Source organism: Panthera leo, chromosome B1 (assembly GCF_018350215.1).
Source record: "Panthera leo isolate Ple1 chromosome B1, P.leo_Ple1_pat1.1, whole genome shotgun sequence".
Taxonomy (NCBI): Eukaryota; Metazoa; Chordata; class Mammalia; order Carnivora; family Felidae; genus Panthera; species Panthera leo.
This window is the reverse complement of record NC_056682.1, coordinates 203,230,444-203,244,964: the sequence shown is the minus strand read 5'-3', so window position 1 is coordinate 203,244,964 and position 14,521 is coordinate 203,230,444. Positions and strand designations below refer to the sequence as shown.

General features: G+C 46.9%; 1 protein-coding gene across 2 annotated transcripts in view; it reads left to right on the top strand.

The window, feature by feature from the left end:
- Positions 1 to 4,845: 4,845 nt before the first annotated feature.
- Positions 4,846 to 14,521, top strand: part of FAM193A (family with sequence similarity 193 member A) — a 162,543-nt gene continuing 152,867 nt past the window's right edge. Inside the window, exon 1 of one of the 2 annotated variants that reach the window (XM_042937066.1) lies at positions 4,846 to 4,925. The gene's annotated coding sequence lies outside the window, so the exon portion shown is untranslated. Of the gene's footprint in view, positions 4,926 to 6,370; positions 6,425 to 14,521 lie in introns of those variants that run through there. The other variant, XM_042937065.1, reaches the window with a different exon arrangement.

The following is a 14,521-nucleotide window of genomic DNA, read 5'->3' as shown; positions in this document are numbered from 1 at the left end:
CCGAAATCAAGAGTCAGACGCTCAACTGACTGAGCCACCCAGGCCCCCTTGCTCCTATTTCCATCTGCCTTTTTCTGCTTTTTGTATAATCTTAACTTTATCTTCCAACCCAACTGCTGGTTTTCTTTTACAGTTTTGGTTATACATTTAATTTCCAAGCCGTTCTCCATCACTCTCAAGATTGGGTGACCCTTGAGGTCACATGTCTGTTATAAGACAGAGGAGAGAGACTTAACAGTCTCAGGCGTATGTGGGAACTAGACCTATGGGCATACCTTATTTTACTGTGCCTCGCTTCAGCGAGCTTCATCTATGCTGAGTCTTTTACAAATTGAAGGTGTGCAGCAACCCTGTGTCAAGCAAGTCTGTTGGCCCCATTTTTCCAGAACTGTTTGTTCAGTCACGTTTTGGAAATTCTCACAACATTTCAAACTGTTTCATTATTATTGTATTTGTTGCGGTAACCTGTGATTACAACTCACTAAAAGTTCAGGTGATGGTTAACATTTTTGGGCAGCAAAGAATTCTTAAATTAAGGTATGGCATTTTTTTTTTTTTTTTGTATACAAAATGCTATTGCACATTTAACAGACTATAGTGTACTGCAAACATAACTCTTATACTGGGAAACCAGAAGTTTATTTGACTCACAGTTTTAGGACATTGTGCAGCGGTCTGGAACCAAACACCCACTATCTCCCAGGTATGCCTGTCCTGGTACTTTAGGGTTTGTTGTCATGTTACAGTCTGTTTACCTGAAAAATGCAGTTTGAATCTCCAGAATTGTTGTCCATATAATTCTACATTGTATGTGATTTTCTTTCAGAATTTTGAAATCCATGCTCCACTATCTAGCACCAAATGTTGTTACTGCTAAGACGTTTAGTGAGAAATTTTCCCTGTGTCTTTTTTTTTTTTTTAACGTTTATTTAGCTTTTAGAGACGAGAGAGAAACAGAGCGTGAGGGAGGGGGCAGAGAGAGAGGGGCACAGAAACTGAAGCAGGCTTCAGGCTCTGAGCTGCCAGCACAGAACCCGATGCGGGGCTCGAACCCACTGACGGTGAGATCATGACCTGAGCTGAAGTCGGACACTCAACCCACTGAAGCACCCAGGCGCCCCCCTCCCTTTTTTTTAAAAAATATGACTTCCTCTTTTTCTTTCTGCATGTTTTAGGCCGTTTTATTTATCTCTGACTTTCTACAATTAGTCACCATCCTCGGTGGACTCTTTCAACCTGGACACTCAAGTCTTTATTTCTGGTAAACTGTATTTCTTTCCAAAGTTATTTCCCTCCACTTTTCCCCCTAGAACCCTTAGAAAGTTGTGGGATCTCCTGGTTTGAACTTTTATAAGTCTCATTTCTCTCCAAGAAATGTTTTCTGTATCTTTTTGTTCTACTTTCTGGATAACTTCCTGGACATTATCTTGCAATGCTTCTGCCGAATTTCTTTTACAATTTTGCCTATATTTTTAGTTTCCAAGACTATTTTCTTAAATATCTTTCAGGACATTAGCAGCTTTTTGAAAATTTTCTGATTCCTTCCATTAACACTTTCTTTGCCTGTCCCTTTCATACACGTTGTTTTTTAATCTGTGCTTGAGCCTTTTTTTTTTTTAATGTTTATTTTTGAGAGAGACAGAGTCAGAGCGGGAGCAGGGAGGGGCAGAGAGGGAGACACGGAACCCGAAGCAGGCTCCAGGCTCTGAGCTGTCAGCACAGGGCCTGATGTGGGACTCAAACTCATGAACTGCGAGATCATGACCTGAGCCAAAGTCGGCCGGTTAACCGCCTGAGCCACCCAGGTGCCCCTGTGCTTGAGCTGTTTCTTAAATGACTGGTGATCCTTGACTGTTTCTCATGTTTACAAGCTGATTAGAAGCTCCACGTGGGTAGTTTATTGACCTACAGACTTCAATTTAGGGTGAGCGTCAAGAACGGCCTGATTATTTGCTATCCCCAAACGATATAGTATGTATGTTCGTATCTGTCCTCACGTTGTTAAGTTTCTGCAGAGAATTCCCTGTGCCCTGCTTAGGGACAGAAGCTTGCTGCTATGGTTCTGCTTGGGGCAAAGAAATGGCCTGAGCAGAGGTGTCCAACCGTTCTTTCTACAGACTTAATAAAGCCAGAAATTAGAAAAGGCTTTCATTGTTATGTAATGCTTACGGGTTATGAATTGTGAAATAATGAACTTATCTAATTTTTTGTTAAAAGTTGTCCTGTGTTATTAGTGCGTATTCATATCTTGGTCAACAATATTTATTAAAAAAAATTTTTTTTTAAGTTTATTTATTTTTGAGACAGAGAGAGACAGAGCATGAACGGGGGAGGGTCAGAGAGAGGGAGACACAGAACCTGAAACAGGCTCCAGGCTCTGAGCTGTCAGCACAGAGCCCGACGCGGGGCTCGGACTCACGGACCGCGAGATCATGACCTGAGCCAAAGTGAGCCGCTTAACCGACTGAGCCACCCAGGCGCCCCAACAATATTTATTGCATTATGAAAGTAATAAAACTTCACTTTTACAAAAACATATCCAACATATGCTGCCTTTCCCTGCAAGTTATTTCTAAGAGGCTCTCAGTGTGCTGAATAGCCATCACCAAGCTTAAGTCCTCTCTAAGGTCACTGCCCACACCTCCCTGTGACCACTCACACTCTTGCTGGACTGAGCTTCTCTTACTTCTAAGCGTATATAAGACCTTTCCTGGCCTTTATGTTGTACATTCTCCCTTGTGATGGTTAATTTCCTGTGTCAACCTGACTGGGCTACAGGTGCCCAGACATTTGGTCAAGTGTGACTCTGGATGTATTTGTGAAGATGAGATTAGCATTTGGATCAGTAAACTGAGCAAAGCAGATTGCCCTCCCCCGTGTCAGTGGGACTCATCCAATCAGTTGAGAGCCTGAAGACAAAGAAAAGACGGAGCTCCCACTGCCTGAGTATCTCTGAGCTGCATCGTTGTTTCCTACCCCAGGACTCAGACCAAATCAGCAGTTCTTCCTGGGTCTCTAGCCTACAGGCTTTTGGACTAGAATTATACCATTGACCTGCTTGGTTGTCAGGCCTTTGGACTTGAACCGGGTTTCCAGCTTGCTGCCTGCAGATTTCAGGACTTGCCAGCCTCCATCATTTTGTGAGCCAATTCCTTACAATAAATCAGCCTCAGTCCCTCTCTTGCACACACACACACACACACACACACACACACACACGTACATAGAGGTTGGTACTGTTTCTGTGGTGAATGCTAATACACTCCTCAAGGTGGGGGGTGAAGATGAATTCTTAGGGGGAGAAACAAATTTTAGATATTACAATGTTTTGTGGCCCTCCAGAGCTTAGCCTTGCCAGACAAAATCTTATTCCTTAGTATTTAACTCCCCCCCCCCTAATTTCTTATGCATTTTTCCTCAGGGGAAGCTAATGAAATACAAAGGTTGAGAACAACTGCTCATGTCTTTGCTTCATCACTTGTTTGCCAGAAGCACCCTCTGCACCCTACAAGGTTGTCAGGAGTGTCCTGCACCCCAATCTTGCTCCCCTGACATCCATTCTCTATACAACATCTGGAGTTCTGTCAAAAATACACATCCTACCCTGACACACTCTATTCAGAACCCTCCATGGCTCCCAGTTGCATTTAGAACAAAATCCGGCTTCCTTGCAGATGACCGCAGTTTCGACCATCTTCACTTGCTCTAGCCACAGTTGGCTTTGTAGTTTCCTGGGACCTAGGGAGCTTGTCTCTGCTCCACAGTCTTGCATTGCTGAAATGCCTTTTCTGTGAGTGACTGGCTCTTGCTCAGTTCACCTTAGAGAAGTTTCCCTGGTCTGTGGCCCTCAGAGGAACTCCCAACTGTATCACCCTGTGCTCAGCCAGAACCTAAAAGTCACACCAGAGCCACAGCTGAATTGGAATTCCGGCCCTGCCTCTGACTATCAGGATGACTTTGGACAAATCCCTTAACATCTATGAACTTCAGTCTCTCATCCACAATATAGAGCTAATGGTGCCTATCTCAAGAGTGGTTATGTGGATTAGATGAGAGGATACAGCAGCAGGCACAGTGGCTGGTACATAACTATTTGACAAATGGTCATTATTATGTCATTCATTCATCCAGCAAATACTGGATTGGTGTGTGCCCAGCCCTTGCTTGGCAGGAGCTGGGATTCACAGGTGCATGAGTCAGGCACTCCCATGTCCTCCCAGCCCCCTAAGACCTCTCCGGGGATACTGGTGAATACCAAAAATCTCAATCTAGTGTCTATGTGCTATGATAAAGGAAAGCAAAGGGGCTGTGGGAGAAGGGAGTGTCTGACCCAGCCCCCATGGGGTGGGGAGCAGCCCAAGACTTTGTTTACCTGGAGGAGTGTCAAAGGAGGTTGAGCAGGCTTCCCCCACCCACTCTCTCAAACACCACCGTCAGGGCAGGGTCATCCAAAACCCTCTGGGAGGGGGGAGGGGCCTTTATTTTGCTGACAAGTAGAGTCCCTGAAGGGCTTTAAGCAGAGGGTTGATTTAGCTCATTCTGGTTGTGTCATGAAGAATGGGTCAGAGGATTTGAAGACGGTGACTGCAGCTGGGGCAAGGGTGAGGTTAGGCAAAGAGATGTGGGCAGGCCCAGAGCTAACGGTATCTCGGCCCTGTAACCACCCACAGAACCCGAGGGGGAAAGGATGTTTTTGGTGTCTCGGTGACTGTGATAAGTGGGGCGCTCAGGAATGCAGGGCCTAGGCAAAGGACCGCTCCTGTCCTAAGGGCAGAACTGTACCTGGGGCTTGCTGATGATGGGCAAGCGGCCCGGGGAGGAAGAGGGTCCAGGCGGAGAGCTTAGATTTCTGACCTGGGAGTCTGAGGCCCCGCGGGGCAGAGAGCACTGGAAGGCCTGGGACGGTCGGAGGCACGCCCTGCGAGGTGGGTGAACGCGAGGTCGCGAGAAACGTCGGGACCATCCGGGACCTTGCCCGGTCACTAGGCACCAGAGCCCCGGACGCGGGAGCAGGGAGAGGGCGAGCTCGGGAAGGGCGTCTGCAGGCCCTGGGGTCCTACGCTAACCGACAGGTGTGCCGGGCCGGGCCCTGGTACAGCCACGGCTGCTCTGCACAGGCTGCTCCATCTCCCAGGGCGGACCCCGACCCGAGGCGCCCGGGCTCTCGGGGCAGCAGCTCCGCGCACCGCTGGGCCAGGCGCCCTCCGGAACCCCACCCAAGCCCACGAGGCAGGTCGTTCTCATCCCCAGCGAGTCACCTGGGTTCTGGCTAGGGGACCGGCCCAAGGTCACAGAGCCAGAAAGTGGGGGAGGCGGACTCGCACCCAGAGCCGGACCAAGGTCACCGGGCCCCTCCCGGCGGGCCAGAGCCCGGTTCCCGGCCTGGTGCATCCCGGGGGCCGGGCCGGCCTGCGGCACCCGGGGGGCGGGGCGCAGGACGCCGGGGCGTATGCGTGCCTGTCAAAGAGGCGGAACTCCTCGTCTCCAACCCTGTAGTTCGTCCACCGCGGGCGACGGTGCCTCGCGCCGGCACGGCCCTTCCGTCCAACTACAACTCCCAGAAGGCCAAGCGACGCGGGCGTGACTGGGCTGTGCGTACAGCGACGGTGACGTCACCGGCGCAGGCGACTCCCCCCAGCCCCCGGCTCAGCCCCTCTCGGCGTCCGGGCGCTCGGCCGCGCGAGGCTTGACGGGAACCGTGGTCATCCCACCGTGTGTCCCCGGCGGCGACGCGGGCGCGCGAACTCCCACTCCCGGCGTGCCCTGCGCGCCGGCGCTCGTTAACGGCGGGAGGGGGCGGGCGAGGCAGAGGGGGAGCGGCGCTCGGGAGGGCGGAGTAAGGCGTGGGGGGGGGGGAGGGCGCCCACACCCCTCCCCCTCCCCGCCGCTCCTTCCCCCTCCCCCGACGTAAACTGGGATCCCTTTCCCCTTGTGTCCGCCATATTGGACTCTAACTCTGGTCAGCGGCGGCGCCGGGCCCGGTGGACTCGCTGTTCCTCCCGCCCAGCGGCCTCCCCGCAGCTCCCGCCCGCCCGGCCCTCCCCGCCCGGAGGCGACCCCGCGTAGCGCCCCCCCCCGCCCTCGGCCGGCCGGAGCGCCCCGCCGCCGCCTCAGCCTCCCCGCCTTCCCCGCCCTCCGCCGCCGCCCGCGGCCCCGCGCCCGCTCCGCGCCCTCTCCCCGCCCGCCCGCCATGAGCCCGGCCGACGCCAAGCGCGGGGCCAAGCGCCGGAAGAACAAGCGGGGCGGCGGCGGCGGCTCGGGCGGGGGCAACGGCGGTGCGGGCGGCGGCAAGGCCGGCCCGGCGGCGGCGCTGCGCGGCTCCCAGGCCGCGGGCCTGGCGGCCCCGGGCGGCGCGGCGGCGGCCAACGGGCCCCTCGGCGCGGGCGCGGGCGCGGGCGGCGCCGCCCCCGGAGGCTACTTCGAGGTAAGCGGCGGCGGCGGGGGCGGGGGCGGGGTGGGCGGGCGGACGCGGGCGGCCCTCCCGCCGGGGGCCGGACTCCGCGCGGGTTAACGGGCGGGCCGGGGCCGGGGCCGCCGGCGGCTAGCGCGGTGACAGCCTTCCCGCGGGCTGCCCGCGCCAGGTGCCGGCATCTCCTGGGTGCGGCGCGCGGCGCTGCCTGTGCCTCTGCCCACCTGCGCGCCGCTGTCACGGACCCGGGGGTGGTGCCATCTCGCCCCGCGCGGAGCGCGTCCTTGAAATTGCTGGTGTGCAATTCCAGGAGAATTAGGAGTCAGGTGACGAGCGGGGCTTCCCTTCGTAGTTGGGAGTGCTTTCAAATGTTGTTTCACGGCGGCTGCCTTCTGCATCCCTTGCAAGTGATGACTGAGTAGTGCCTGCCTCGAAGTTTTCTCTTTCGGCTCCGATACGGTCGTTTGAGAGCCACCTGACAGTCTTCCGGAGCCCAGCTTTTTAAAAAAGTTTTAGGGGTCATTGGGGGTCTGGTTACTCAGACATATATTCAGTGTCTGAACTTAAGGAATTTGAAAAATGAGTTTTTTTCTCTCGTGTTATTGATGAAAGCAGCAAGCACACAGTGCATGTACCAGTTGTGGATTGCTGCACCTTTGTTCCTCTGACATCGGTCACAACACTTCAGAAGACACGATGGTAGTAGGAGGGTGTGCACCTGACACGGTCATTTCCAGTCGTTCACTTGGCTACTGAAAGATAACGGACTTTGCGAAAGTCGCGTCTTTAGAACTGTTAAATTCAGTTCTTTTAAAGACATTTGCAATTTAAAAGAAAGCCTCATCAGGAGTATTTGTGTGCGAAATTACGAGGCAAACTGTTTTATGCAAGATTCTAAATATTGTGTAGGAATGGTCTGTAGTGAGAGCAGATACATGATTGCACGTGGTATGGCTTTCTGATGCTTTTGCTATTAAGTGAACATACAGTAACGCGTGTGTACTTTCGTTTCAGTTTAAAGTATTTTCAGTGTTCTCTGTAGTGTAAAAAGTGCGGTTGTGGGAGCTTTCTTTCGATGATGTTGTCACGTTTGTTTGGGATCCTGGATCATAGGCCTGGACTTCATTCTACAGAGGTTACCCTTTTCGAACACCTTGGAGAGCAACACAGGTGTAGTTGTTGGGGTCAAGGATGAAGTTTGGGCATTTGGATCTTTGAGCCGTAAATTAAGGGTAGTGTTTGCTGCTGCTGGGGAGGTAAGAGTAGGCCGTCTGCCTATGCAAATCCTTTACAAAAATGTTGATAATATTTGCTATAGCTTGGTGTAAAATATACCACTTCTACCCATTCAGTAAAAACAAGTTGGTGATACTATTGTTTCAGGTTTTAATAAATCCCATTTATTTTGCAATATTTAGCTAAAACAGTCTTCTTTTAGTTTATTATTCCAATCACATTACTCAAACTCATATATAACCATCTATCTAGTATGATTTTTGACGAGACTGCCTTACTGTTAAACTTATGAGTCAAGGTTTTTGACCACGATCCCCTGTGAGAAATAAGATATATTAAGACCTGTAGTGCCTGCTTCCTCTTACACAACAGAAGTTTTACAAAGTGGTGTGTATATATATATATATTTAATGTTTTTATTTTTGAGAGAGAGAGAGAGAGCGAGAGCATGAGCATGAGCAGGGGAGGGGCAGAGACAGAGGGAGACACAGAATCCGAACCAGGCTCCAGGCTCTGAGCTGTCAGCACAGAGCCTGATGTGGGGCTCGAATTCACAGACTGTGAGATCGTGACCTGAGCCAGGTCAGGTGCTCAACCGACTGAGCCACCCAGACGCCCCTACAAAATGATATTCTGATATTTTTTTGTCTTTTCTATTTCATTCCGTTTCATTAATAAAACGGTTGTAGTACACAGAATTACTTTACTGTGTTCTATTGATTTGTGACTTGCGCTCTGAGAAACATTCTCTGTAAAGTTGTATCTTAAGTTTTTTCACTCATGTGGAATTTGAGAAACTTAGCATGAGACCATAGGGAAAGGGAAGGAAAAATAAGTTACAAACAGAGAGGGAGGCAAACATAAGAGACTCTTAAATACAGAGAACAAACTGAGGGTGGATGGGGGGGGGGCAGGAGGGGAAGATGGGTGATGGGCACTGAGGGTGGATGGGGAAGGTGGGGTATAGGGGAAAATGGGAGATGGGCACTGAGGAGGGCACTTGTTGGTACGAGCACTGGGTGTTGTATGTAAGCCACGAATCATGGGACTCTACTCCCAAAGCCAAGACTGCACTGTATACACTATATGTTAGCTAACTTGACAATGTTATTAAATAAAGTATCTTAAGTTTTATTTTTTTTTATTTTTTATTTTTTTTAAGTATCTTAAGTTTTAAAAAATCTTCACAAGTATTTTTGATAACAGTGCATGAAAGATACCCATGGTGGCAAAGCTGAAAGTGTTCTTGATAACTGATCACAAAAATTTTTACTGTAATTCTGAAGCCTCTGGATTGTCTCCCCATAGATGGTGAACTCTTTGGGGGAACCTTGTCTGGTGCAGAAGAGGCATTCAAAGAAGTGTTTGTCAACAAACAACAGAGAGTGGGTACTGGCCTTGCATTTCCAGAAGAAGCTTCTGATTGATTCCGGGGTTGCATCCTTTTCATTCTATGTAGGGTCACCAGGGCAGAAGGTATCTGAGAGAGGAGTAAGAGTGGAAGGACGGTCTGGATTCCCAGGAGGCGTCCTGTGTTTTGGGCACAGGCGTCCTGTGTTAGCCGAGGACCACCTTCATCAGGGTAGCTGCTCAGGCACAGAGGGCCTTTGTGCATGTGGGTGGCTTCTACACAGAAGTAAGGGCTGAGGGGTAAGTAGGAAGATACAGTGTAGCTTATAGAGTCTTTGGCTGCAAAACTTGAGTATACAACTTGATAGGCTCTGTGCCCTCAAGCAAGCTGTCAAACCTCAGGCTGCTTCAGTGTTCTAAGTGATCTGGCACCTAGCTTCTAGGGTTATTGTACGAATTAAATAAATAAACAGTGCCTGGTGGCACGCACTGTTACGTATGTACACAGTCATTATTTTCCAGGAGGCTGGGCTGGATTTTATTAAGGACTTTGCCACAGGATGCTATCGATCAAGCTTTTTCCGCTTGTGGAATGGGAACACAGTATGCGGTCAAGAACAGTGGGCATGGCTGGGTCTTGGATAAGCCCCGTTCTAATAGTCTCATTTGGTGGTCTGCTCTGATGCAACAATAAAGGGTTGGCCCTGAAATGAAAAGTTGGTGGTGAAGGGTATCATGAATATATCTTATTGTTTTGCATTTCTATTTTAAAATATAATTTTCATAATGTTCATGGTGTATTGAGTGAATAAGGAAGCTTATAAAACAGAAAACGTTTGTAGCTCATTAATAATTTAAAAACATATTTATTTATTTTTGAGAGAGAGAGAGAGAGAGAGAGAGAGCGCGTGAGCAGGGGAGGGGCAGAGAGAGAGAGAGAGAGAGAGGGAGAGAGAGAGAGAGACAGAATCCGAAGCAGGCTCCAGGCTCTGAGCTGTCAGCACAGAGCCCAACAAGGGGCTCAAACTCACAGACCGTGATATTGATCATGACCTGAGCTGAAGTCAGAGGCTTAACCGACTGAGCCTCCCAGGTGCCCCTCATCAATAATTTTTAAAGATTCTGTTTTTCTTGAACGTTTGTTTATTTTTGAGAGAGAGAGAGCTCAAGTGGGGCAGGGGCAGAGAGAAGAGGGCAGAAGATCCAACAGCAGCCCGATGCTGGGCTCCAACTAAGGACCTGCGAGATCATGACTTGAGCCACCCAGGTGCGCCAGAGATTCCATTTTTAAGTAACCTCTACACACAGTGTGGGGCTTGAACTCAAAACCCCGCGATCAAGAGGCTCATGCTCTACTAACTGAGCCAGCCAGGCTCCCCACAATAGAAAACATTTGTAGCATGAACCCATATTTGTAAAATATCTGTGTGTATATATTTGCATAGGAGAGTCTGATACGATATGCGTCAAAATATTTTGTGGTTGGGGCGCCTGGGTGGCTCAGTTGGTTAAGCTTCTGACTCTTGAACTCAGCTCAGGTCTTGATCTCACGTTTTGTGAGTTCAAGCCCCGTTTTGGGTTCCACATGTAGCCTACTTGAAAAAAAAAATTGGGGGTGGAAATTCTGATGGCTTTCTTTTTTCCTTTTTGCACATTCCTCAAACTTTAAGACTTTTCTACAGTGAGTATTACTTACGGAGCAAAAAGATGAATAGTACTTTACAACCTGATATTACCAGCATTTTTTCTTTTTCAAATAAAACTGATCTTGGCTTTTTCACCTTTTAACAATTAAACATTTAGGTATTATATACAAAATAAAAATATTTACACAATCACAGTTCTGTTTTCTGAATGGGTGTGCAAAATTCAGTCACGCCCACGTTATTTGCAAAAACCAGAATTCCTCTATTATGGAAATTGACCCAGTCACTGGCTATTGGAATATCAACTTACACATAGTTTACACTCATGGAGGACTCAAAAGGGAATTTAGAGCTGTTTTTGTAATGCTGTTAGAGATTTGTAAAAGGAAGCCATTTGGCGGTAGGGATCAAAGTACATTTCCAAACTGCGATATTAAAGTTTTAAAGTCAGGGGGCACCTGGGTGGCTCAGTCGGTTAAGCGTTCTACTCTTGATTTCGGCTCAGTTCATGATCTCACAGCTCTGGGATTAAGCCCCCCATAGGACTCTGCTCTGAGTGTGGAGCCTGCTTGGGATTCTCTCTCTCCCTCTCTCTTTGCTCCTCTCATGTTCTCTCTCTTTCTCTCCCTCTCTCTGTTTAAATGAATGAATGAATGAAGTTTTAAAGTCAGAGAAACCTGTTGTAGTATAGGGAGCATTTGTAATAACATAAATCCTTTTCAGCAAGGAAAAGTGGCAAGAAGGAGATACTATTAATAATGTTTAAAGGCCATCCTACAGCACATTCATACATAGTTAGATGGTATGATTATGAATCTCGAGGCACATTGGGGTGTGTTGCAGGCATTGCTGCCGTGATGAAATGAAGTTCAGTCATAACTTTCTCCCTAGTTCACATTTGCCTTAGTGACCTGAGGGAGTATGTCAAATAAAGATCTAGAACCTTATGTGCTTTAACTAAGATTAACAATTTGGTGCAGCTGCAAGGAGCACCTGTGTGATTGAGTATTTTATGCATGTGCACACCCATGTAACCAGTATACCAAGATATAGAATATAGATATAGAATATTCCCTGTACCCTAAAATGCTTCCTTGTTCCCCTTTGCAGTCATCCCACCACTGTTCTGCATTTGGGCTGTATTTGAATTTCTTGTGAAAGTGCTCTGCCAGTGCTCTTTGGCTCAACGTTGAGGTGCACCTGTGTTGTTGACATAGCAACTCAATCTTTTTTTAATTTTTTTAAATATATTTTTAAATGTTTATTTATTTTGGTAGAGGGAGAGCACAAGCAGGGGGTGGTGCAGAGAGAGAGAGAGAGAGAGAGAGAGAGAGAGAGAATCCCAAGCAGGCTCTGCACTGTCAGCTCAGAGCCCTAATGTGGGGCTTGAACTCAAAGACTGTGAGATCATGACCTGAGCCTAAATCAAGAGTTGGATCCTTAATCAGTTGAGCCACCCAGGTGCCCCATCATCATTCTTTTTCATGGCATACATCTTTTTCCATTGTGTAACTATACCACAGGTTATCCATTCTAATATTGATGGATATTCAGGTTATTTTATTTTATTTACTTTTTTTTTTTTTTAAGTAGGCTCCATACATAACGCGGGGTTTGAACTAACGACCCTGAGATTAAGAGTCGTGCGCTCTACCAACTGACCCAGCCAGGCATCCCAAAGTTATTTTGTTTTATAGCTGATAAGCACATTCCTGTACACGTCTTTTGGTGGACATGAGTACTCATTTCAGTTGAATATCTGTCCATATATATCGGAGTGGAGTTGCTAAGTTTATGTGGTTTGACTTTAGTAGATATTGCCAGGCAGTTTTTCTAAGTGGTTTTATTGTATGCTAATTGAAAAATTAACATGTAGTAAAATTGATATTTTAAAATGTACAGGATTTTGGATTATATAGACACATCTATATAGATTAGTATAACCACTACCACTGTTAGGATACAGAACACTTTCTTGGCCCACAAAAGCTCCCTTGTGCAATCCCTGTGAGATCATACTCTCTTCCACCCCCTAAACTCTTGGCAGCTAGTACTTTGTTACTATGATTTTATCTGTTGGAGGAGTCATATAAATGGAATCATATAGGATGTAACTTTTTGAGGCTAGTTTATTTCACTCAGCATAATCACTTTGAGATTCATCCCAGTTGCATATACCAATAATAGATTGTTCCTTTTTACTGCTGAGTAGTATTCCATTGTATGGATATACCACAGTTTATTCATTTTCCCGATGGTGGACATCGAGGTTCTTCCCAGGTTTTGGTGAAAATGAATATAGCTTCTACAAAAACATTTGTGTACAGGTTTTTGTGTGGATTAAATTTTCATTTTTCTATAGTAGATACTAAGAAGTGGGAGCTGGGTCATATGGTAACATTGTAAGAAACTGCCAGACTAGTTTTCAGAGCGGCCATACCTTTTTGACTCTTCACCAGCAATGTCGAGAGTTCCAGTGACTCTGCATCCTTGCTAGCGCTACTTGTCCCTAGTGTTTATCTTAACCATTGTAATAGGTGTGGTTTCAATTTGCATTTCCCTGATGACTACTGATATTGAACACTTTTCATGTTATTTGTTTGCCATTCTTGTATCCTCTTGGGTGAAGTGTTTATTCAAGACTTTGGCTATTTTTAATTGGGTTGTTTATTTTCTTGCTTTTGAGTTTTGAGAGTTGTTTATAATTCTGGATAGGAGTGTTGTTGAATATGCAATTTGCAAACATTTTCTTACAGTCTATAGCTTTTTTTTCTTTTTTTGCAAAGAAAAAAATTTAATTTTGATGAAGTTCAGCTTACCAGATTTTTCTTTTATGAGTCCTACTTAAAAAAAAATTTTTTTTTTAATGTTTATTTATTTTTGAGACAGAGAGAGACAGAGCATGAACGGGGGAGGGGCAGAGAGAGAGGGAGACACAGAATCGGAAGCAGGCTGCAGGCTCCGAGCCATCAGCCCAGAGCCTGACGCGGGGCTTGAACTCACGGACCACGAGATCGTGACCTGAGCCGAAGTCGGATGCTCAACCGACTGAGCCACCCAGGCGCCCCTATGAATCCTACTTTTTGCTGTCATATCTGTAAACTCTTTGTTTTACGAAACTTCAGGTTATAAAGATTTTTTTTCCCTATGCTTTCTCCTAGAAGTTTCATAGTTTTACAGTTAGATCTGTGATTCATTTTGAGTTAATCTATATCTATATCTATGTATATCTATATGTACATATGAACTATTCATATCTATCTATATATATTCATATTTTTTTTTCATATGGATATCCGGTTGTTCCAAACCCATTTGTTGAAAGGATATCCTTTCTCCACTGAATTGGCTTTTCACCTTTGTGAGAAATCAGTTGACCTTATTTGAGTGTGGGTTATTTCTGTACTCTCCGTTCTGTTCCATTGATTTGTGGGTCTGTTTCATTGCCTATACCATGTCTTAATTACTGCAGGTCTTAAAATTGAGCAAGGTGATTTCTCCAGCTTAAAAAAAAAAATCTTTTAATGTTTATTTCTGAGACAGAGAGAGACAGAGCATAAGCTGGGGAGGGGCAGAGAGAGAGGGACACACAGAATCAGAAGCAGGCTCCAGGCTCTGAGGTGTCAGCACTGAGCCCGGTGCGGGCCTCAAACTCACAAACTGGGGGATCATGACCTGAGCCACCCAGGCGCCCCTGATTTCTCCAACTTTAAAGAAAAAAATATTTTGGCTATTTAGTTGTTTTGCTTTTCCATATATTTTAGAATAAGCTTGCCTATCTTTACGAATAATTCTTCTGGGATTTGAATAGAATAGTCTTAAATCTATAGATCAATTTGGTGGAAAATTGACACATTTACTATGTTGTTTTCCAATCCAT